The sequence below is a fragment of the Zootermopsis nevadensis genome, unplaced genomic scaffold (genome assembly GCF_977971745.1).
Source record: "Zootermopsis nevadensis isolate Lab colony 2312 unplaced genomic scaffold, Znev_1.0 Znev_ptg000012l, whole genome shotgun sequence".
NCBI classification, from domain to species: Eukaryota; Metazoa; Arthropoda; class Insecta; order Blattodea; family Termopsidae; genus Zootermopsis; species Zootermopsis nevadensis.
The window spans coordinates 1,788,232-1,810,760 of NW_028259144.1; the positions used below are offsets into that span (position 1 = coordinate 1,788,232).

General features: G+C 42.0%; 1 protein-coding gene and 2 non-coding genes across 7 annotated transcripts in view; all 3 read left to right on the forward strand.

The window, feature by feature from the left end:
* LOC110840254 (putative E3 ubiquitin-protein ligase sinah) overlaps nucleotides 1–22,529 on the forward strand; it is a 516,698-nt gene that overhangs the window by 354,810 nt on the left and 139,359 nt on the right. The window lies entirely within an intron of this gene.
* TRNAQ-UUG (transfer RNA glutamine (anticodon UUG)) lies at nucleotides 15,579–15,650 on the forward strand. The gene has a single exon. It is a non-coding gene; the product is annotated as a tRNA-Gln (tRNA).
* On the forward strand, nucleotides 15,871–15,942 carry TRNAQ-CUG (transfer RNA glutamine (anticodon CUG)). Its single transcript has one exon. It is a non-coding gene; the product is annotated as a tRNA-Gln (tRNA).

A 22,529-nucleotide genomic window follows, 5' to 3' on the forward strand; every position in this document is an offset into this window, starting at 1 on the left:
ACATTTGAGGTTGTCACGGTGGAGAACATGGCGGTCTTCTGGTTTGTAATTCCGAGAATATTCCAACGTTTCGGAGGGGAACACTGCTTCCTTCTTCAGGGTCAAAATTCTCCTCCGAAATGCTTTATATACCGGCAAGTTACAACTCAGAAATCCGACATCAACAGAAGTCATTGCTTTCAGTTACGTCGGTTGCAAATCACATGAAGGAAAACAGGATAAATAAATAAACCTTAGGATTATTGGCAGGCGTACTCTTGTATGTAGTTGAAACTGGACAATGGAAGCAGCTGCGAAAAATATAATTATGAGAACAGCGAAATGAAGTTGGATATCTATGTCTTCTTAGCCACTTCCTTGCTACGCACAAGTTATCTCGCTTAAAAATACTTTTGCTTGTCGTATGGATTTAAATTATACTCGCCTGACAGACGGATTTCCTGCTGTCAACACTTAAGGAAATATTTGCGCCTCAAAACGATAGAAATCATACAATGCCAAGGAAATATACTGAGCTGATAAGAGGATTTGTCTTTAAATAAAATAAAACATGGAAAGGGTTAGCTTTAAGGAATACAGTTTGAAATCAGAGCTACCGCCCCTTTTTGCACAAAAACTTTTTCCACCTGTAGCAGGGCGTTTTGAACAGTCAGAGAGTAAGGTTCCTGTTAATTACACGTTTACAAAGGCTGTCGCTTTCAGTGGCAATTAGCTATTACGCCGACAGGTAAGGACCCTTAGCAAGGTTAATTAATTCTCATTTTTGACTCAGTGAACCGTGAAATTAACTTCATGTTAAGTCGCTGGATAAATTCGACAACAAACGAGCGTTTGTTTAAACAGTACCAAAAAAATGTCGGAGATAAGACAGGTATTGACAGGGTTGGGTTTGATCCAAGAACGTGGGTAAGCAGTTAAGGGATTCTGTACTTGAATCTGCTGGTATTTTACCTTAAGATATATCGAATCTTTGTCGATCCATTTTCACTGTCACGATGGGCATTCGTAGAGGATCATGGGTAATGGTGTTATCATAGTCACACCTAACGATTTTGAGCATCCGCCACGTTTCTATTACCGATTGTAGGAAATTAGGTTAAAAGTGTGTTGATTGAATTAATCTGGCTCACGTAATGACAGGCGTTGGGTTTATGTGAATGCGATAAAGAACGTGAATGGTCCATAAAAGATGGCGTGTTCCTTGACTCTGTGAATGACTGTAAGCTGTAAGGACTGTGCTCTATGGGAGCCGGGATAGCTCAGTCAGTATAGTGACTACCTACGGGCTGGACGACCGGGTTTCGATCCCCGACGGGGGCAGAGGATTTTTTCTCTAGCCTCTGGGGCCCACCCAGCCTCCTCTACAATGGGTACCGGGGTCCTTTCCCGGGGGTAAAGCCGGCCGGGGCGTGATGCTGACCACTCACCCCCATCTAGTGCCGAGGTCAAGGAAGAGAGGAGCTATACCTCCACTCCCCCCAAACGCCTACATGGCGTATAGTGGGACAAACTTTAACTTTACTGTGCTCTATGGAGTTAGCTGATTCTTCTTAACTTCTGCACTGGAATATATTAAAATATATTTCTGTCTCGAAGTGAATATTGACATAGTGACTATGCTTGAGTTGTAACGTGCAGTTCAGTAGGACTTTGCTGTCAATGCCAGAAGAGACAGGCTTGTAACGGTTCTTCTTTAGAAGTGGCCTGTCTGATCGACGTTTACTTTCTCGCAAGGTTTGTTTACCAGGCGCCTTCTCCTTCTTCTTCTTCTTCTTCTTCTCTATTGGCTTTAGGCGTTGACACGAGAGGGCGTGGGTTCAGATGCTGCTGTTAGCAAAGGTAATTTTTGCCAATAACGTTTGCTATCTCAGACATCGTAGCTACGAAACGAACGAAGCTAATGATGTGAAACGAATCGTGTCACATTACTTCAGATTTAATAATTTTGTAAGTGCTCAATAAGGCTCTCGCGAATTCATTTCACAATCTTGATCGCTCTGTAGTAAATGTAGTTTATTTACGCTATTTCAACTTCGCGATTAGACTGTTGACAGAAGGTGAGAATACACAAAGTTTTTGTTTGTTCAACAAAACCGATCTGGCACTTGTAAAACGAGTGCTTTCGAGAACTTCACAAGTGTGTTGGGGTTTATTGATCTCATTTCGCCAACCCTTAAGGGTTGGAGCAGGTCTTCAGAGTAGCTAGGGAGGGAGTTGAATGCAGGATGTTAATAGAATCTGTATTCAGGTGCAAAACAGCTGTAACGAAGTTGGAAACCCTCTTTATTAGCAACCACCCCAATACATCATCCCTTATGTAGAACCCCTCCCCTAACCTGAACCACACCCTTGACAACAGAGTATTTTTAAAATTTGTTTATATAATCCCTCCTCAAACAATTTCTTAACCTTGTTTAGTGGTTTTATTAAATATCAAAAGACTTATCCGCATGGTTGCCTTTAAAGAGACATCATCCCCTTCTGGTTTTTCAACCCCTACGCTTTATAAGAATAAGATATTCAACTGATCATTTTGTGCTGTGTTTACTTTTGAGGGACGGCTTTAAAGAAGTGAACTCTTGGCTGGCTGTGTGAATAATTGCCAGGGAAGGATCCATGGAAAAAGGTCAGGTTCATATTCAGGGGTTTCGAATTGAATCGCATGTTTGTTGTGATGATTAATGTTTATCACGAGGCTTACAACGTACTTAATTACGTATCCATGCACTAAACCGACTCACTGACTGATTTAGCTGACTAATTTCGTGCTACAAAACGTAACTCTGCGTTTTTCCCACAGAGTATCACTTGGTTTCATGCGATTCTCAGCGATTATTTCCCTAAGCAAAATTAATAAACCGTTCTTTGTCTTGTTGCGATTTGAGATTCTCACGGCAGCGAGTATGAAGATGATTGTCTCCTGCAAACACCTCTGAGACGTCGGTAAAATTATTCCACATTACACGGCGAAACAACCCAGAAGACAGCCATATTTAAGAAACATTGTGTTTTATTTGAGGTAAGAACTTAATTTGTAATGTGTTATTCATATGAACTACAGCTTCAAACCTTTAAAATGTTAACTGGTTGTAATTACGATTGCATTCTTTATGCCACTCTTGCACTAGAGACGCGTCACGTGTCCATCCATCTGCCGTCAGCTGTGTAATTGCTTGATTGCTGTAAACATAACACTGTAGATTGGTCAGGATTCCATCGAGCTGGGATCGACCACGGGAATGTTGCAGTCGGAAGTACACAGTCACCGGTCCTTTTGAGCACCATCTGCTAAGCGCAAAATGATAACTAACTAGCTGGCTTACAGAACTCGAGGGTTCATCACCGAACTCACCAAAGCTCTCCACCGGAACCTCCCATGGGCCAACAAAATCCAGTCTCCTTCAACTCCTATCTCCCATAGATCCCGCCTGAGATTATCCTCCCATCTACGTCTAGGTCTCTCCAGCGGTCTCTTCCCCTCAGGATTCCCAAATAGTGGACCCAACCAACCAGATGGCTTACCGAACCCGAAGGTTCATCACCGAATTAACCAAAGCCCTCCACCGGACCCTGTCCTGGGCCAACAAAATCCAGTCTCCTTCAACTCCTATCTCCCATAGATCCCGCCTGAGATTATCCTCCCATCTACGTCTAGGTCTCCCCAGAGGTCTCTTCCCCTCAGGCTTCCCAAATAGTGGATCCAACCAACCAGATGGCTTACGGAACCCGAAGGTTCATCACCAAATTAACCAAAGCCCTCCACCGGACCCTGTCCTGGGCCAACATAATCCAGTCGCCTTCAACTCCTATTATTATTATCCTCCCATCTATGTCCAGGTCTCTCCAGAACACAAAATTATTATTATTATTATTATTATTATTCACAGTGCACTTTAGTCTGTGATTGGTGTTCGATTCTCGACAGGTGCAGAGATCTCTTTCCGTCACCACTGCGTCCAGACAGGCTCTAGGGCCCACCCAGCCTCCTTTTCAGTCGTCTGGTTACCCCTATCTTGGGCACAAAGTTGGTCTGGATGTGAATCTGACAGTTCGCTTCCGTGTATTGCAAATGTCACGACTCGTGGACATAAGTCTCCCCGTTCTTCGTTTATTAGCGAAGAGATAAAATGCATCATGTATCTCCTCGCCGGGATTAGAACCTCGAATCGTACACGTAGTGAAGGACACAGTTAACTAAAGTACGTGTGGCAAAGTTAGTTGTCGCTTAGCGATTCAATTAATAGCTTGCCTAATATTTGACGTATTCACAAAATCCCGCCTCCAGTCTGTCTTCAGTACGCTACGGTTAAGGAACTGTGTGTTTGGGTAAAATTGTGGAAAAGTTTTTGAACTTGGTTTGAGTTGCGGTCGTCAGGATGCCGACCGCTGAGTTTAGAATTTTGTGTAGGCTAACGGTTTCGGCCCTGCTCTCTGTTTGAAACGGGACAACTTATCGGCTAACGGATATCATTCTTTGTTTCGAGGCCTCGTATTTTTGTCTGTTTTGTGAAGTCCGTGTCTTCGGAAGTCGTAAGACTACCTTCGTTTCGTAACAAAACATCCGGGAGACTGCTCACTCTCGAAGATGTGTTACGAAATATGTAAACCCGTGGCTTCATACTTCTCTGGTGCTTGGTCAGACATTTCTGAGTGGCTCCACTTACGTACGTCAGAATTGCCTGGTGTCAGTAACCTTTCACCCCGATGCCACAGCGTTCCCTCCCCTGCCAGTTGCTCACGAAGTCTGATTTCTTCCTGAGACGAACTTGGTGACTTTCGACAAGTTGATTTGTATTAAAAATTTAGTAGTGTTACAAGAGTTCTACGACAGTTGGGTCGTCTGGTTCAGAAAACTGATAGTCGCTCAGCTTCTTAGTAAATCCTCCGTATATTTTGGCTTTTTGCCACGTTGACAAGAGCGCGCCACTGGTTCCTGTCGTTAACGCCATTTATTTAAGACCACTATTAATATTATTATTCCATCTACTCCTAGTTCTTGCAGGTGCTCTTTTTTCGATCAGATGTTCCGATCAAAACTTGTGTGAATTTATCATTTATTTTTTGCGTGTTAAATGTCTCGCCCATCTTATTCATATCAATTTCTTAGTCGTAATAAATATATGTTGAAGTGTAATTGATTATATCAAATCTAAAACTTCTTGACGATGGTGAAGAGTCAATTGAATAAAAATTTTCTTGGATATTATCCATCGTCTAGTAAATATAAAACGTAAAACGACGTTTCGGAGATGGGACTCTATCTCCGTCTTCAGGAGATAGGGATTAGCTCTATCTAGTGCGCCCAACTGTGTAGGAACCTGAAGACGGAGATAGAGTCCCATCTCCGAAACGTCGTTTTACGTTTTATATTTACTAGACGATGGATAATATCCAAGAAAATTTTTATTCAATTGTAATTGATTAACTTATTCTCACGATCCGTGGTTATGCCTCTACCTGTTCCATCTTCAGGGCAGATCGGTGTTTATTTGCGCTGAGGTCTACACGATTTTTTAAAAAGCAATGCGATCTCGTAAGGGTAAAGAGTACTCTTATAAAGGGAGAGGAGGTACGAGCTATCGTGACTTGGAAACAGCCCCTAAGATACACTTGCCGCACGCAGCCCCTGTCAAAACGGCTGGCTTTATGTCGCTCTGTGAGACTCAAAAGAGCTCAAGAGTTGAGGACTGAGGTTTCGTTTCGAAGTATCACGGACAGAGAGCGTTGCTTCATGCTTTCATGATTGCAGGTGTACTTAATTTTCAATACCTGACGATCCTTCTCGAATGTAGCTTAGAATGAATTATGTCACGGAAATTAAGTTCTCAGAATTTATGTTTGACTCGTTGGAGTAGACGTCTACTTCAGAACCTAACAGACGTTCATCTGCTTATGAATTTCCCAGTCTTTTATGCAAAACGAATTTTCATTACCGTCTTCCAATCAGCCCACCTCCGGGCTCATGTTAAGATACAGAGGGTTCTGAAGGTGTGGATTGGATTTATCTGGCTCAGGGTTAGCACCGGTGGCGAACTGTTGTGGACACGGAAATTTACCTTCTAATTCCATAAAAGGTAGTGAATTTTTGGATCAGCTGAACAACTATCAGCTTAAATTCTTTTTTCTTGCCTAAGTCTCTTTTCTCTGTTTCCATGACAATGTGGCTTTTAACAAAAGACGCCCGATTCGTGCCTGGGGGCATACTTCACCTCAGTGTGTCGCTAAAGTACGCAGATTTAAGGATTGCGTTTAATTGACCCATAAACCCTAGCGGCTCATCTTGTGTATAAGCGAGCAAGCAATGTAATTCACGGGATTTTTAACGGGCGAGCTCTTAAAACCTGCCACGCTCAATCACAATAAAACGCAGAATATATTTTTTATAGTTTAATATTATCACCCATCTCCTCTTATTTCCATTTCGCATTATTTTAACGAGTGATTTGGGAGCCTTTCCTTCGCTTTTATGGCAAACTCACGGACACGGCTGAAAGGATTAAAGAAGTCGGACCCGTTCTGTCTTGAAATATTTCATAACACCCTTCACCCAACCTCTTTATATCGGGCCCGCTTTCATTACGATCACCGAATAACAGAAAACGTTTCGGCCTTAAAATAATTCTCAGACATTCGCACTGGGTGGTCAGAATGAGTTGTATTAATTTTTTTTTAAATAACTGTCTAATTCCTAGAAATATGTATTATTGAAAGAAACAGGATTGAATTATGACTCCAGATTATGTTCATGCAGCGGTGTAGTTCATAAACTGTGGTCCACTGCGGTCTTCCGTTGGCTTCCTGGGATTAAATCTAATTCTTGTGTGAAAAAAAAACGTTCGCCGTTAGACACCATCCTGAGCCATTTTAATCTCTCCCTATCTTCGTCACTTCACATCAATCTAAGATGAATCTTCGTATTCACCCTGTTAGAGACCATGTTCCGCACCCATACAGAACAGCTGTCATAGTCAATGCTTTATTTCCCTTATCTTCAGTGTCTTGGAATTGGAGGTCCGTATAAATAACGGGTGTCGCGGCTTTTCAGAAGAAAACGTGGTGATGTGGAGGAACACATCCACGCATTCTAAATTATGGCCGTCACGCTGACACTTGGTACCCACCGTCTGCGCACTTGTGGTCCCAGAGTCGATCCAAACTCGCTTTATGTCATGAGAATCCGTATACCGTCTGAGGTCCGAACTGTGACTTTTCAAAAGGGACCAGTGCACTAGTTTTTCCTGTGGCTTCGTAGACGAACAAGGTCATTTCATGCCAAAGTCCTGGACTAATTACGGCATGATCCACGTATCATCCATCCCCTATTTACGTAATTACTCCCCCTGTCAACCGCCCCCTCTTCAAGACTTTTTATCCACTGTTTATTTTCCCATTATATGTAAAACCACTTCAGACCAAAGCCTATTACTGGAACATTTTGTATTCAGTGACCTGTAGAGATACCCCCCCCCCCAAAAAAAAAGAAGAAGAAGAAGAAGCCATTCACTGTTTTCTGATATAAATCCCACTGTTTTTTTTGTAAGTTGGAAAAGTATTTTGTGGGAGATGTAATGGTTTCATCCCCAAAATCTCAGCATGAGGTCCTAGTAATTGGAACGGGGGGGCTGACAGCGATGTGGGGTGCTGTTGTGTCACCGAGGGTGGCCGCCCCCCTGCGACGGATGATTCATAACTTTGTCACTACCTTGCCTTTTTTTCTGTTCTGGGTCATTCGTACGGCATTTGTTTTCTTATTTAATTTTATACGCCGAAGCCGTGGCCCGGTGAGGTGCAGTCCCTGAATTCAGACAAACTCTAGAGGCCAACAAACTTCATATTCAAAGGACAGAAAAGTGTTTTCCTGGATATGAACCGGCCTGAGCGTGAAGCTGACCGCTGACCTCGATCTGTACCCAGATTTTTGATACTACGCCTTTAAATGTTATCTTATACTCGGAACGACCGGGCATCTAGTTAATCGTTTTCCTAGAAGTGTATGACTAAAGACATAATGGGAAGGTTTGTTTTGATTTACCATTAACTTCTGTCTTCCTTTGTTTCTTACCCCACAGTACAGTTCGAGGCAAGACAATGAGATATACCGATGAACATGATTTTAGAGTTTTGTTTTCAAATCTTCCTCGCCTGATGTTAGGATCGCGTTTTGTCTTGCCTTCAAGACTTTCCTAAGATGTTTTAATGGTGTTATTTTTGCGATGTCCTAAATAAACTTGCACTCGGAAATCATCGTTATAGAGTTATCAGTTATTACAGATCAAGATTTCGCTGTAGATTTGTAACCATTACATTTGCTGTACTAGAATTCCCTTGTTAGCTGTTTAAACTTCACTTACGAGTATAAATAGCTTTCAAGCGTTTATGCTAGAAGGGCTTAAAAAGTAACGTCACTTTCCATAAGCCACGTGCTACTGAATATTACAGTTACCTGTATGTTTTAACTCTCGGAAGCCAAAACTCATCTAGATGATATTTAAGAATTCAGTCCGTACCGCAGAGAAAACACAACACTTCACCATTACAAGGATCAGTTGGTTAACGCTGATGAGGTCATGTCATTCTTCGCATGCGTTGCATCGTTCAAATGAATACTCGGAGATTATCTTTTGCACTTTCAATACGTACTGTTACTTGGAACTTAGGACGCTCTTCTGTTGAGTCCTATCGAAAGCAGCTGGAGGCTGCGTCACTAATGGGTATCAGAAGATGTAACGGTAATCACCATTGAGACATAGGGCGACCTAAATTGTCAGAAGTGTTTGAAACAACAAGTGATTCCAATTGTTTGTTTACAAAGTCCCTGTCTGTCGATCGCATGAACAGAACAGATATGAGGCCCATTAGTATAATCATGTCAGCTTTTCATGAAAAACAGCCTTAAGAAGGATTCGTTGTTATAAATAGAATTGTAAACAAAGTGTCCTTAATTCCAGGATGCCAAATTTTTGTTCTTATCCTTAAGCACCCTATCGGCTACTTTAAAATAATTTCCGACGACCAAAATTTAAACTGACGCCTGTGTCATTTGATGTCATTTTAGGCGCCTATTAAAATGGCTTGGTCGTCCGTCTGTCCGTCTGTACGCATGTAACAAACGAGGAAAACTTCAAAGAAACTTAATCAGGATAGAATTTCTGTGGGGGTCGATATTTGTTCCCGGGGGCCTCTTGAATACGAAATAGGAATGCTTACAAATCGGCAACGACTTTCTATACCACCAGTAGAGGAAATAAGAAACGGTTACAAGATTTTTGGGTAACTGTTTTATGTACAGAAAATATTTGAAAAAGTTCGGTGAAAACGGAATTATTTGTGTTATAGAAAGGTTCACAGATATGTTGTTTATTTTGTTGTGTGTGGGGTCTCGGGTTCGATTCCCGGCGGTGCCCGAATTTATAACTTGTGTTGGGCAAGGCCGTGGTCTAGGCAATACGGAGTTTTCCTCCGTGGCATCCCAACAATTACTCCATTCACACACAGAAGAAGGCAATGGCAAACCACTTCTGGATCATCTGCCAAGAACGTATATGAACAGGTCCCAGTCCGAGAAAAGGATGGAAGGATCCTGTTCATATGGACCTGTCGTCAGACAGAACACTAAATAAATAAATGATGGCCACGGTGGTCTAGCTGTTAGAACGCTGGTCTTGTAATCCTGGGGTCTCGGGTTCGATTCCCGGCGGTGCCCGAATTTATAACTTGTGTTGGGCAAGGCCTGTGGTCTAGGCAACACGGAGTTTTCCTCCGGGGGCTTCCCAACAATTACTCCATTCACACACAGAAGAAGGCAATGGCAAACCACTTCTGGATCATCTGCCAAGAACGTATATGAACAGGTCCCAGTCCGAGAAAAGGATGGAAGGATCCTGTTCATAAGGACCTGTCCTCAGACAGAACACTAAATAATAATAATATCATAAGGTAACAGTACCGAGATTTTGTGGTTACGATGACGAACATTTGGGTAACGGACACACATAAAGTAAGACATATCTTGACGAGCCTAGTTAGTGTTCGCGAGACAAAGTCAAGAGGAGGGAAATGAAGTTTTCGTTTTTTTTCCTTGGAAAGTGTAGATTTTCGAACAGATAATCCGGGTAACTGTTAAGGTCTCGCTGCTTTGTTTGAGAGGAATTCCCGGTGAGTGACTAAACCAAAGAAGAGGCAGGTTCCGCGTAAGGCAAGTTTAATAGAAATGGAACGCAAGGAATGTGATCAATAATTCAAATGATAAGACTGAAGAACGCGTGTACTCAGCCGCCACCCCGGCTACAGCGCGCGAGGCCTTCGTGTGTCTGCACGTTTGGAAATGCGTAGACAATTCTTAAACGGGATAACGAAAGTAAGAAACGTTCAAATGTTCAAAGTAAGACATTAATGAAGACGGCTGTCTAATGGGGATATTGCTTCGTGTAGTTTTACATACTGATTTCCATCATCGTCTACCGGACTACTCATTTCAACATTTTAGAACGCAGGCATCTTCATAATTGACGTCATGAGAACGTGAATTATCGTGAAGTACGGAAACATTCATACGCTTGCTTAATTACGGCGCAGCAGCTGTTCGGTGTTTGCCACCACCAAAAAATTCTCACAGAACAAAAGAACGAGAATGGAATGCGATCGATTGTAAGTTCAAGGAACAAAGTGCGATGTGAGGTGAGTCAAGAGGGGCGTCACGTGACGCGCCTGCCGAGACCGGCGTATCTGAAGTGTTATTGATTTATATTTGCTATGTAGGGCACTCTCATATGGGTCTTTGTGAATTCATGATCAAGTTCACGAAGCCACTGAACTTCAGTTACACGCATTTTCTCGTTGCCTGGCTCTGTGACGTCTTTAGAACTTATGTTTTACTTTAACGCTGCTCCTAGACTTGATTTTATGGCGTTATTAAAGTTTCTGTCAGTGCTTTAGCGCACCTTGAGATTATTTTATGTGGTCGTTGTCCATTGTCTGAATGAGAAAGGTATACAAGATCTTGCCTTCAGAAAGCAGCAAAACCGAAGGTCGAAAGAGATCGAATGGTAATATTAATAATACAGTATAATATAATATTATATTCGATATTGTGAAATGCATTGGTATGAAGTAAGCGGTTAAAAGGCTGACTAATATTTGTGGGATCGAATGTTGGGTTAGGTTATTTATTTATTTAGTGTTGTGTCTGACGACAGGTCCATATGAACAGGATCCTTCTATCCTTTTCTCGGACTGGGACCTGTTCATATACGTTCTTGGCAGATGATCCAGAAGTGGTTTGCCATTGCCTTCTTCTGTGTGTGAATGGAGTAATTGTTGGGATGCCACAGAGGAAAACTCCGTGTTGCCTAGACCACGGCCCCTTGCCCAACACAAGTTATAAATTCGGGCACCGCCGGGAATCGAACCCGAGACCTCAGTCTGTAAATTTATAGACGGACTGAGCCTCTTGGATCTGACTTGGGACTTATTAACCCATCCAGCTGACGTCAGAGCCAACTTCCGCTGTTGGAGTGCAGGTCTGCCAACTGAATAATAATTCAGGAGCTTTCAAACGATTTACAGTGAACTGCGAGTGACAAGAGTTACAAATATTATCGTTATATTAAAAGCACGAAGAACCTAGATGGTATAATTTTGTACATTTGTGATGGGGAGAGGGGTAAAACACGTATGCGAAATAACCCCCCAATTACTTGTTACAGGAATGGATTTAAAAACCGAAATTAATGTTTTATCCATCGTGTGGGGGATCTTGTTACGTGTTGTAGTTGCTCGTAATTGAACTGTAACTGGCGCCGACGGTTTCCAGGCGGGCGGAAACTCACGGATCGAATGACAGACAAAGAAAAGAATTCACCCACAAAATATTCTGGGAAGTCATGATTAGAAAAAAAGAAAGAAAGAAAAATGATAATTGAATCAGTTGCTGCAAGAAGGGTATATGGGGAAATGCTTTCTGCCTCCATTTCTTTTTAGAAGTGACATTGGAAGCTTTGCTTGGTGGGGGGGGGGGGGGGAAATCGAGAGCAGTTTAAATTCTGCATCTGATTTCTTGCCTCCTCCCTGAAAAATGTAAGAGTTAAAATATTCAAAACTACAACTGAATTCCTTGTCTTTGTGAGTGTGAAACTCGGTCCTTCTCTGTTTGAAGGAAGAACATTCACTACTGGTGTTTGTGAACATGGAGGTTTTTGTTAGTTGGAGATACTGCGTGGGATTCCTGAAAGTTGTGTTTAACTCTGCCACAAGAGTGCACCACAAGCTGAATATATGTAAATAGTAGTGAGATAAAAATAGTGTTTTATGACTTTGGTAACTCTGTTGTGTGGAGGTGTTTTGTCAGCTTAATTTTACGGGGGCAAATATGCCCCAGGTGGCTGGGTGTCTTCTGAGTGAGGCTGGACATGGGAACGAACACACGCATCTCGATTCCGCGCACGTCAGTCAGGCACATTCTGATTCAAAATATAAATGCGGTTACAGAACAGGTTTTGCATAAATCAAAGTGTGTTAAAGTAGAGATATATCATTTTTGCGCTGAACCTATCAGTTGTAGGAGTAGGTAGGATGTTACCTCTGCGGCTTGTAATTGATTCTTTGGAAACTCTTGTTTTACATTATTTCGACATGTGTCCGTTACTGGAAGGATCATTGTCTTGCAAACGCATGACTCACAGTGGTTTATAGGTTTATTTGCTGGGAAGAAAAAGCCCTAACGTATGACAAGGAACCCCTAAATATTTTCTTCTCACCCTGTAGAAAGACGTATCAACATAAAATTCAAAATATTTCGTAAAAAATTCCAGCCAATCATTTAGTTGATTAATTATTGTGATTTATATACTTGTGCCCTGAAGATGGAGGTAGCATGACCTCTGATCCGTTGACTTGGTTACTTTGTTACATGGCCCGTAACTTAGATCGCTAGATAGTCGACCATTAAGGTAATCAGTCCGTTATCAAGTCGGTTTTTTTTTTACAGTCCAGTTATTTAGTTGTGACCATTGAACTGCGCATGAGCGGAAGTATGGTTGGATTAGTAGGGTATATATATATTATGTCTGAAGAAATCATTGCAAATAAAGAGCTTGATTAGCTCAGAGTCTGGTTGACGTGACATTTTCCACTCTGCTCTCTATTACAGGACTGCCAAATCTACTGCGCATCGGTCGGTCACGTGTAAAAAAGAAGACGGTACTTTGAATATTTTGCATAGTTTCGTAACTTTCATTGTTCTGTTAAAGCCCCGTTTTATAAAGTCTAGTAAGAAAAAAAGCCTATATGTACCACTCGAATAATTAGTTCCGTATAGTCATTGAATCACGTTTACTATCTAACGTTGAAAATTGTTATTGGTCGCTGCGAGAATGACTCAGGAAGATTGTGAAGTAGGCTAATTGCGATGATTAGGTTGTGTGTAAGCCTGTCAGTCATTTCTGATAACCCCAACTGTGTTGTGGATGACAGAGATCAGTGATATGGAAATATTAGTAACAAGATGAGTCAGTGGGTGTTATAAAATTTAAAATTGTTTACGCGCGTGTGAGAATTTAGAAACTTCTTACAAGAGGAACGCGTCTGTCCGTCCCAGCACGTCATCCTTTCGGAGGCCGGATGAGGTTATAATTCAGCGTCTTGATGGTCGAATGCCGGAACATTGCTCGTTGATTTCTCATCGCGGGCCGCATTTTGCACACCGCACCCTACATCAGTTTATGAATCTTACAGTGAATGCCAAATAGTCACTTTTACGAACTTACAAATCCATCACGGTGTTTATCTTTAAGGTTTAACGACGCTCTATCAGCTGCGTAGGTTATATATTTTCGACTAACATTTTAGTTGTAAATGTGGGATTTGAGGTTTTTGTGCCGGAGAGGATGACAGTGTTCTTCTGGGTTGTGGCCGTGTAGACCAAAGTTTTGGAACACGCTGTCTCCATTTTCAGGTCTGAAGTGAATAATTGAGGATGTAGAAGGAAACGATTGCGGCATATCGAGGTTTTGTATTTGGCTAGAGGGTCTGAGGAAAATCACACAAAACCTGCGTCAGGATTGCATTTCCGTCGGCTGAAATTCGAACCCGGCACGTCCTAAATACTTAGGGTGGGAGGATTATTGTGACTTTATTGGGGTATTGTCAGTAGTGGAACGGAAAATGTCTGTACCATTAGCTCAGCAGTGTTGATGTAGACATTTTCGTGTCGATAAAATAGCTTTTACCTTACAACTGCTTTTGTTTCTTCAAGGATGACTTGGAAATGTCACGTGTTGAGACAAATGTGGTATCTAACACGGAACAAGAGGTAGGAATTAATGATGAAATGATTACCATATGCTTAATGAGAAGCAAATCAGAGTGTGAACCTGAGGTACACACAGTTGCACAACTGTCGTGATTTGAAAGAATTTAATGTCGTAACAGATGGACTTCCGGCTTTCGTAAGCATAATCGAGATTCACTCATTTTTCAAAACATTATATATATATATATATATATATATATATATATCGAGAATTCCTACATATTAAGAACATTCTGTTATTACAAACCCAAACGAAATACATATCTGAGAAATGATGTTGTTCATCTATGTTGTAACATCAAAACCCCTGAATATGGAGGCAGCGTTTACCTCCGTAACAGAAGACCACACTGCATTACAACGCACAAGAACAACATCAGCGTATTCACCGCTGTAAGAACTCGGATTCTATCAACAGACATATTGTTCTAAAAACAAAAAACTTTAATACTCATATAATGGTGCATATATATCTATGAACACAAAATAGAATTTATGGAGACTTAGCCTTTATGGATTACGTGCTGAATGTGACTACCGTTATGTCGTGGAACGTCCGAGAACAATAAAGGCCCTGAGTTGCTTTAGTAAGACTGGCTTTTTTTTTTTGGAAAAAGTTTTCTTCAAGGTAACCCCTAAGGAAGAAGTCACAGGGGTGTGTGTCCGGGTGGCCACTCCTGGTCACACCCCTGGCCAGCAGGATATCGGTGGAAAGTCGCGCATGGACCGAAAGTTGAGTGCAGAAATTCCAAGATAACGTTGAGTGTGATGTAGGCCCATCTTTCACGAAATACCGTAGCGATAAGCTGTGATGAGCTCAGGCCAACTTCAAGATATTGGCGGGAAACAGCGAGCTAATCACTTGGCGTTAGCCACACGAGGCGCATATGCCACCTAACGGTATCTCCATTAACTACTGCACTCACTCATGGACATGACAGAAAACTTCGTCCTTGAAGTGGTTGATTTTTTATCGTTGAAACAAATAGGGTATTTACTTTGTGCGTCAGCCTGTACCATGTGCAGAACTTCACCGCTGCTCAGCCTTCTGGGTTACACGACGTCATGTTGGCGTGTGCTACAGCGACGTAGTTACAACGCAACAGTCAAGACTGTCCAGTGTTTCACGTATGACGTAATAACAGTTATTCTGAACATGCCACGAAAGGTCAAGGGTTGTCACTTTAAGGGAGATATCCGCGTTTCTCAGTCCTTACATTTACATATTATCAAGTTCCACTGAAGTGACTATGAAGTGTTGTGGTGTGTTGGTCCCATGGTGTAATGGTTAGCACTCTGGACTTTGAATCCAGCGATCCGAGTTCAAATCTCGGTGGGACCTTTAGCTTTTTTTTGTAATTTTAGTTTGTTTCCGATGATATACACAGTAATTTGGTGAATTTTTGCCAGAAATGTTTTTTGTCCAGTGGCGTGACTGTTTTAATTTTCGATTTTGAAGCTATCAGTCGGACTTCATTTGTCAGTTGGACTTTGTTCCGTTTTTTAAATTATACTCTATTAAATTTGTTGCAATTTCATTTCATTGTGTACTGAACACATGTGGTTCCATGGTGTAATGGTTAGCACTCTGGACTCTGAATCCAGCGATCCGAGTTCAAATCTCGGTGGGACCTTAAACTTTTTTTAAATTTTTATTTAGTCTCCATAAGCGTATATTTAAAGTTAAGAAATTTATAATGCATTAATAAATTGAAGAACACTTTGAAGTGGTATGTGAATGCAGTTTTGTGTAGACTTTTTGGACATCTCATGTTAGCGGTTGTTTTGTGTGTATTATATTGAGTTTATGCGCAGTTTGGACGTTTCTGTGTCAACACAGATCGAGGAAGTGGCGAGAAATGAATGAAGATAAAGATAATGAAAAGAAGTAAATAGAAATCATGTTGAGTAGCCACTAAAATAATTAAGAAATAAACTGAATATAGCTGTCTAATAACAAGGACGTCAGCGTACAGTAATATTAAACTGTTCACATAAAATCGTGGAAGACAGAAAATATTTTCCTTGATATTTGTGGTTTCCATCGTGATGTCAACTCTCAGCTTGTAACGCAGGTTTGCTGAGGACTATAATGCCCTTCACTTGTCATCTTGCTGACCTGCGGTCACTCGTTACGTGGCAAATGAGGCAGAGGGAGGCACAGTCGTAGCTTTTTACGATATTCAGATGTGGCGGACCGAACATAATCGTGGGCAATCCACAATCGCCATTACTGTCTCTACCCTACAGGAATTACGGTCCGCCGTTCAAACGGAGACCAGAGTATGGGACTTTTGACGTCATACTGTTTCATCTCCCTTTCTTCTACATCTCTGTTTCTTCTCTTTTTCCTTTAATCTATTCTCTGTCACGTGCTACATACTCAGCCATTCGCCTTTCATCCAGCACTAAGCCATAATCAGAATAGGAACACGAAGGAATGAAGTTAGCACAGCGGTAGAGCTTTAAGCTTGCATTCGGGAGGCTCCGTGGAACTTTGACCTTGACGGGGCGCTCTTGCCCGAGTTTTTGGTATATAGTTTTTTTTTTCACGTTAACCTCCTTCCAAATTCTCACCTATTCACGTGTGATTATTTCCATCTCGCTCGACGCTAGAAAAAAAAAAAAACTGATGAAGTTTTAGTGTAAGCTGATAATACGAAATTTAATCAAAAATCTGTTAAGTATTTTTTGTAGCTGATACGTGAGAACTAGCAGACAGGATTTGTATCGAGGCAGTGTTCAGGAGAATACGTAGAAATGGTACGAGCTGGAACACAGGCGTCGGAATACGGCGACCCACAAAAGGGAGAGGGTAAGTTCGCAAGGGGAAGAGGACCCCTAATTGATTTATCAGGTGGAAGTAACCGCTGAAATACAGCATGGAACTTGTGTGTTAGTATAAGACGGGTTTATAGTGACTAGAGAAATGAACAAAAAAGTTTGACTGGAAAGCGTGAAGCGTTGAGACGTCCAGAAGACAAAGACGTCGATGGGGGGGGGGACAGAAAATGCGTACAAAGTACGGTGTGATGATGTGGAAACTTTGGAATTAATAGAAAACGGCAGATTTCTGTGAGCGATTTTTAATATTTTAAGGAATATCCGCCATGCGTCAGCAAGAAAACGGAGGCCTACCCCTTTTCGGCTGTTCAAGGCTGAATTTTCGAAACAACCCTCCATATGTGCGAGCCGTCTCCTCCATACACAACCTGGGGATGTGCCATTCTGTGGCGATGACGGATCAAGTTGGAGGTAACAAATATATATATTGGTCGCTTTTAAGAGGCTAAGAGTTGCATGTGCCGTTCTTGCTGGCATGCGGAGCTAGTGATAAGAAAAGCAGGCCACGGCCATTGTGAACGGACTACAATAGACAACTGAACAGAGGCAAGACAAACTTTATGACTACCCTTGTTTCTAAGGCAGCGTAAATCTTTTTACAGTAGTCAGTCACGCCTGGTTCCTGCGAATGGGATGAGTACGGTTTGTTCCTACAAGACGCTTTACCGAAATGATAACTTTGTGAAAAATATTGTTTAATTCAAATTCGTAAGGGCGTGATTGGTTCCACGTTGATTAGTTGGAGGTTGCGTTTCAAAATGAAATCACAGAACAGATATAAGGTACAATTTATCTTTAATATAGTCGGTTATAACACATGGACGTTCCAACTCACACTGTGCGTGGTCAGCTTCACGATCAGTCCGAACTTACCCCAGGGAAAGAGCCGCTCTGTACCCCCTGAGCCAGTCAGGACTTGACGGTGGCGAATAGAAAATTTCTGCCCTGTCCAGAAATCAAACCCTGGTCATCCATCCCGTAACAAAATCACTTTGTTGACCATGAAAATGGAGGCAGAACTCTCGTCTTACCTTTGCGAAATCCTCAGTTGTCTGTTTGTGGGTTTGGCTGTTGGTTAATTAGATGGCTGACTACTTGAATAGTTGTTTTATTAATTGCACTGGGGTGATGTGCTCTGACACAGAATACTCTCCTCAGTCAGAGGAACCGAACAATGCAATTACTCCTACAGAAACGTACTCACTATGAAATAAATAGTTAACGTCGTTAGTATCACACGGTGGCGCCAGATCGCTCTACAATCTGTCGAGTGACGTTGATTCGCAGGGCTGTAGACGCGGCAAAGGCTCCTGGAAGAATCTTTTAAGAAGCGGTTAGGGGGCAGAGACCATAAAGCCGAGTGGACATCTTCATTGCCCATAAAAATAAGAACGTGAAGCTAGTCAAAGGAACGTTTTCCATGATACCTCGTGGCCAGCGACGTCCTCTTAAAGAAACTTTAAACAAAAGACTGCAGTCTGATTACTAGGACGGACGACGAATGGCAAACGACCAGTGGGTGCTGGATTGCCGAATGCGGACCGCGAGGTAATTTCGTTAAAGAGAAGGCGGTAATGTTTACGAAGAACAGGATTGCATGAAAGAAGAAAGAAGGAAAAGGAAAAGAGAAGTGAAGAGGAACGTGAAATTGAGGAAGGAGAGACAGAAAGTGTGTTGAAGAGTTGCCTGGTTCTTTTTCTTGAACGTTCAGGAAACAAATTACGAGGGCAGCTGTCGCTGGCTTCGGATTCCTCCAAGTACATCATCCATGCACACTCATCGCAGTTGATACTGCGTTGTGGAACAACCAACAAGAACGGCGTTGACACATGCTGATCTGGATGCTCATATTTCAAGGCGTTGCTTTGCACAGAGGTATTACTGCGTTCCAGCGTTTTTCGCCAATGAAATTTCCGAATTGGAACCTCGGAGCGAGTCACTTACCAGAAGGGATGGCAGCAGGCCGTGTACAGTTCACTCCAAGTAAAATATCACCACGGTATGTATCGATTTCAATACACTACACATCACTAGAAAATTAACACAGTGGAATATCATACGTAAAGAACGCCTACATGATACCATCTTAAGAAAACAGGGAGACTGGATAATGCGACACGATTCGTTCTCATATAATCTTTAAATTGAGGCCAAACCCATCTTGAGAGAATTATTATAGTTACCACCCGGCATTTATGTAATTACGTCTTTAATTTTCTCAGATCGTATACCGGTTCTCGCATAAATGACCACTTCGGTACTCGAGGCCTTCATTCACGTTTCTTCAGTGGACTCTGTATTAAATTTATTCAAAGAAGCAAACAACTGAGGTGTATAAATTTTCTGTTTCCATCTTCACAAACTCCACGGGGAAACTGTGACAGTTGGAAGTACCACAGAACTGCAGGCAGATGAACTTATTACACCGGGTCCAGAGGTAATGAGGGGGGGGGGGGTTATGTGTAATGCGGATCCTAAAGGGTCCAGAAGCTGCAGAGAAATGCGCAGTGGAGCTGACAAAACGCTGGAGCAAGACGATGGAAGGGCTACTGTTGGTTGCAGTGGGTTAATTGACTAGCCAGGTGTGGTGGAGGGACGGAGACCTCTGGGCCTCTGATGGTGTGTTGCCAGCATCTCGTGCTGAACAAGCCTGAAGGACTGGTTTTTTACTCGCTGACAATTTACAAGCCTCCCCCCCCTCCCCACCTAAAACCCCCTTCTGCATAATCCTCACGAACTCCATCAGTAGCAAGTGGGAGCACAGTAGTTTCTTGACGGGGGTCTCTTGATATACTGAAGGATACCTTAATGCAGATATTGTTTCAGATCTAAAGGCATCATCACACCTGATCGTTTTTAACGCTGACATATTTGTGACATATTATAAGATCGATTCTCTTTGCCTCAGACAATTCTCATATGGAGTAAGTGACATTGAGTTATGTAGAACCTACAAGGTAGCTGTCCTACTCTTGGGATTTTCCTAAAATGTTTTGGAGAAACATGAAGATGAATCCGGAAGATCGTAACACAAAACAGAAGTCCTCACATAATGATAAAAATTACAGTTTCCCCATAAAGAGATTCTGCAGTGCAACGTTGTCAGAATTGCTTCACAATAGAACAGAAATGAGGTTTTGTTATATGCTTCTGGTGTTACAACAGGTTATGGCATATAATGAGGGACGTCATAAAATTAGACAAGACAACTTTTCAAAAAAAAAAAAAAAAGGCATATTAAAATTCAACATAATGTTATTTATGACCAAAATGTTTAATTGCGTTTGAGGTTATTGTTATTAACGGAACACGGAGCCAAGAAAGTATACTCATTCGGGAAGGGAAAAATAATAATACAAGATTGTAGTTTGGACATGAACTGAAGATTCGAGCTGATTGTGAGGTCTGATAGGGTAAACACGTGCACTATTGGGTAAATGGGACGATACTACTCAGAGCGCAGAGCCGGAGTTCGGAAGGAACGAGGTTAGTAAAAGTATTAATCCGGCGTACCGAATATTGCTAAATTAATTAACACATTTAGTCGGAAACTTATGCAAGAAAGAGATCATTTGCTAGACCTAGGCGCAGATGGAGGTATGATATTAGAGTGGACATTAAAAAGAACGGTCTAGTGTTTGTGGGTTGGTTTCAAATGGCCCAGGATATGACTCAGTGGCGAAGTGTTTTGAACAAGGTAACATTCGTAAAAGTTTCTTAACTAGGTGAGCGACTGAAGAAGAACTTTGCTCCAGGGTATTATTAAAACGCATAAACATGTACCTCTAACGGGAAAGAGGCTTCTAAAGTAAGCGTTTCAAAACTGAAGTAGTTGGAAAAATTCTGCCTTCAGCTGGAATCATCCTTGTTGGCTTATACCACCTAATGTACAAAGAAGAATCACGCGGTTGAAACAGCGTTAATAAATAATCTGAGAATCAATGGATTACTAGATTCTGCTTTGGGAATAATTGTTGCTCGTTGCTGTAAATAGCAGTGGTACCATTTTCTTTCGTCCTGTTTAACCCTAAATGTGTCTGTCCTCTTGCGTCAGGATAAGAACATCGAAGTAGCTGATGATATTAAGCAGATTGAATAATGATGATGAACAGGAAGAATGAAAAATGATGAAGATGCTTTACAGTGTTGCAGAGGGCTGGAACTAATGATGGTTGACTATTGAGTTAACACAGGAGAGAAGTGGACATTTAAAAAAAAAAAAGCCAGATGAGCGAGATCAGAAAGGAATTAATGATGGTTCAGAGAGAGAAAAACCCCTACATCTTCTTCTTGCTAGTATATGCACCACGAAAATGGAAGATAAGGCGGGTTCACAACAAGTTCAGCGTAAAAATAATAACTCGCAGCTTTCGTAAGATTATAGGCGTACGTGCATCGCAGATTTGAGAATTCATCTAGCCGCCGTGTCGTGAAAGTTTAAACCAGGAACGGAGGTTAAGACGGATTTGACGTGATCGCTGTGAAGAATATGAATTCATTCTCACCACGGAGGCCCGTCTTCGTACCCAGTTCAGTCCACTTTTTTTTTGTGTGTGGGCGAAGTGTTACCGGGACAAGTTTCTTTGGCCAAGTCCCTCGGTTTTCCACCCCTGCTCCATTGTACGAGAGATGGATGCTGGGTCTGTTAGCGACTCAGTTTAACAGAGATATAGTTTCGCCCCGTCGCCACATTGACAGAAGAGACGTGGCTAACTCTTTATTCCATTGTTTCTCTGTCGTGTTTAACCCTGCGGTTGGAACAGCGTTCCTGAATAACCAAAGTATCGATCAATCAGTCGATAAAGATACTTTTTCGGATTGTTTTGTATTGTGAAGTTGGAAATTTGGTTTAGCGTCCAATGAGTAACACTGTGATGTACACAGGTCAGCTGGTATTGTTACGATAGCGAAATCTAGGGGCCAAGATGGGCTAGGCATGTAGGAGGTATGCATTATGGATCTCCGTCGGAAACGTTTTGGAAACAGGCCCTTTTAAGAACCTCGAATGAGGTGAGTTTTTAGTATTTATTTAGTGTTCTGTCTGACGACAGGTCCATATGAACAGGATCCTTCCATCCTTTTCTCGGACTGGGACCTGTTCATATACGTTTTTGGCAGATGATCCAGAAGTGGTTTGCCATTGCCTTCTTCTGTGTGTGAATGGAGTAATTGTTGGGATGCCACGGAGGAAAACTCCGTGTTGCCTAGACCACGGCCTTGCTCAACACAAGTTATAAATTCGGGCACCCGAGACCCCAGGATTACAAGGCCAGCGTTCTAACCGCTAGACCACCGTGGCTAATCGAGTTTTTAGTACAGAGATCGATATTAGCAAGATGGATTTTGAGGATGTGAGGTGGATTGAATTGGCTTAAGA